Source organism: Tachyglossus aculeatus, unplaced genomic scaffold (assembly GCF_015852505.1).
Source record: "Tachyglossus aculeatus isolate mTacAcu1 unplaced genomic scaffold, mTacAcu1.pri scaffold_1_arrow_ctg1, whole genome shotgun sequence".
NCBI classification, from domain to species: domain Eukaryota; kingdom Metazoa; phylum Chordata; class Mammalia; order Monotremata; family Tachyglossidae; genus Tachyglossus; species Tachyglossus aculeatus.
This window is the reverse complement of record NW_024044915.1, coordinates 5,268,704-5,271,678: the sequence shown is the minus strand read 5'-3', so window position 1 is coordinate 5,271,678 and position 2,975 is coordinate 5,268,704. Positions and strand designations below refer to the sequence as shown.

General features: G+C 48.6%; 1 pseudogene; it reads right to left on the bottom strand.

The window, feature by feature from the left end:
* Window positions 1-1,753: 1,753 nt before the first annotated feature.
* LOC119923521 lies at window positions 1,754-2,564 on the bottom strand (annotated as a pseudogene).
* Window positions 2,565-2,975: the final 411 nt, after the last annotated feature.

Below are 2,975 nucleotides of genomic sequence, written 5' to 3'. Positions count from 1 at the left end.
GGATGTTGGGAGTTCCACTCTGAGGCAGAGGTCTGTATGGGAGACATAGGGGACCACTGGACCATCAGATGTATAGGGGGAAGGGCAGTGGGGTGGGGAGATGGTCCGAGACTAGGGAAGCAGACGGCGGAGGAACAGAGGCTGGATGGGTTGAGGAGGAGAGACTCTGAAGGGTGAGGATATGGCTGAATACCCAGTGAATTCCCAAGAAATCATACACTTCAGATTATTTGGGAAACTCTATTGGCCTCTTCGGTGCTCACTCACTGTGAAGAAGCAGGGAGGTTGGGTCCAGAAACTGAGCTGGTTCCCCAAGTAACTCACGATTGCTACATATGGTCCAATTCTCGCTGCCCCTTACCTCATCAACATAGTACAAAGGATATGATCCTCAACCCCTGAGTTCACCCTTGGCCCTGCCCCACCCTCTGCTCCATCTCCTGCTGGCCTGGAGCAAAAATCAATTGGTTTCTTATAATGTGGAAGGGAAAGGGTAGGACCTGGCTGGGAAATGATATTCTGGGCAGGTGGTTCAGGCTCCGTAGAGTTTGGAAAATCTGAGCCAAATTCCCAGAGGTCTGGCTTCGGCTCCAGTAGAGCAGAGAAGTAGAATTCATTCATTCATTCATTCATTCATTCATTCATTCAATCGTATTTATTGAGCACTTACTGCATGCAGAGCACTGTACTAAGTGCTTGGGAAGTACAAGTTGGCAACATATAGAGACAGTCCCTACCCAACAGTGGGCTCACAGTCTAGAAGGGGGAGACAGAGAACAAAACAAAACATATTAACAGAATAAAACAAATAGAACAAATATGTACAAGTAAAATAAATAGAGTAATAAATACATACGGACATATATATATATGCATATATATATATATGTATATATATATGCATATATATATATATATACAGGTGCTGTGGGGAAGGGAAGGAGGTAAGGTGGGGGGATGGAAAGGGGGAGGAGGGGGAGAGGAAGGAGGAGGCACAGTCTGGGAAGGCGTCCTGGAGGAGGTGAGCTCTCAGTAGGGCCTTGAAGGGAGGAAGAGAGCTAGCTTGGCGGATGTGGGGAGGGAGGGCATGCCAGGCCAGGGGGATGACGTGGGCCGGGGGTCGACGGCAGGACAGGTGAGAACGAGGTACAGTGAGGAGATTAGTGGCAGAGGAACAGAGGGTGCGGGCTGGGCTGTAGAAGGAGAGAAGGGAGGTGAGGTAGGAGGGGCCGAGGTGATGGAGAGCCTTGAAACCGATGATGAGGAGTTTCTGCCTGATGTGTAGGTTCATTGGTAGCCACTGGAGATTTTTGAGGAGGGGAGTAACATGCCCAGAGAATAGCAGAGTGGAATGAGCACAGGACTGAGAGTAAGATGGCCTGTGTTCTAATTCTTGCTGTGGGACTTGCCTTATCCGTGAACTTGGACAAGTCATTCAATTCCTTTGTATCTCAGTCTTTTCAACTGTAAAGTGAGGATTAAATAGTTGGTATCCTCCTGTAATCTGTGGGATAGGGTGTGTGTCTGGTCTGATCATATAGAATCTACCCCAGGACTTAGTAACGTGCTTGGCATAGAGTAAGTAGTTAACAAATAGGAAAATTATTACAATTAGGGGTCTGGAATCACTGTTGCATAACTGAGGGAGTCCTCCTGCAGAAGAATGTGTGCAGGGCCTGATGAAGGTCATGGTTGCGCAGGCTGTAGATGAAGGGGTTCAACAGAGGGGTCACCACTGCACAGGACACTGCAGCTAGGCTGCTTTCATCGGAGGAGCAGGGGGGCAGAAGTACATGCCAGTGACTGTCCCATAGAACAGTGAGACCACAGCCAGGTTGGAACTACAGGTGGAGAAGTCTTTGTGCTTGCTTCTCGCTGAAGGCATTCTCAGGATGGCAGAGATTATGTGGGCATAAGAGCCTAGGATGCACATCAGAGGAATTAAAATCACCGCTCCACTCACAGACATTAGCATCATCTCACTGATGGAGGTGTCAGAGTAGGACAGTGGCAGCAGCGAAGCCAAGTTGCAGAAGAAGTGGGGGACGGTTTGGTCAGCACAGAAGGTTAACTGAGCCAACGGGATGGTGTGTAACAGGGAATTGAACTGAGCGGTGACCCACAGGAAACCACCAGGAAGACACAGCACCATGGGCTCATGGCTGTGACATAGCCCAGGGGTCGGTAGATGGCCATGAAGCGGTCATAGGCCATCACAGCCAGGAGGATGTCGTCCAGGCCTCCAAATAGAAATGAAAAATACACTTGGCTCTGACAGCCGGCATAGGAGATGGTGTGGCTGCCGGTCTGCATATCGGCCAGCATCTTGGGGATAGTGGTGGAGGAGAAGCAGACGTCGACCAGGGACAGGTTGGTGAGGAAGAAGTACATGGGGGAGTGGAGGCGGGAGTCTGTCCGGATGGCCAGGATGATGAGCAGGTTCCCCCCACGGTGATCAAGTACAGAGCCAGGAAGAGTACAAAGAGGAGCCGCTGCTGCCCAGGGTCACTGGACAGACCCAACAGGATGAACACCGAGTTGCCTGTCTGTTCTGCAGAGTCCATGGCTGTGACGGTTCTGCAATGAGAAAGTCAGGGTTCAAAACAACTACATGTACCTCCATAGGCACATACATATGTACACATGCCCTCTCAGAAACACATATGTATTGGCACATATGCATGCACATGTACACACATGCATATATGAATGTGTAGACATATACCTGCATAGGCTTGCACACTTACCCAACTATGCACATGTATACAATTACATTTTTATGCATACACACATATATGCATGCACATATCCACACAAACAAATGCATGCCTTATATTCATATGCATAAACAAATAAATATTTTTTAATAAATGCATTCACATATGCATGCAATTGCATACATATACACATACACCTGCATGAGGGAGGATCTCAGCAGATAGAAAACCCTCTGACTGACTCACAGGCTGTCCCTA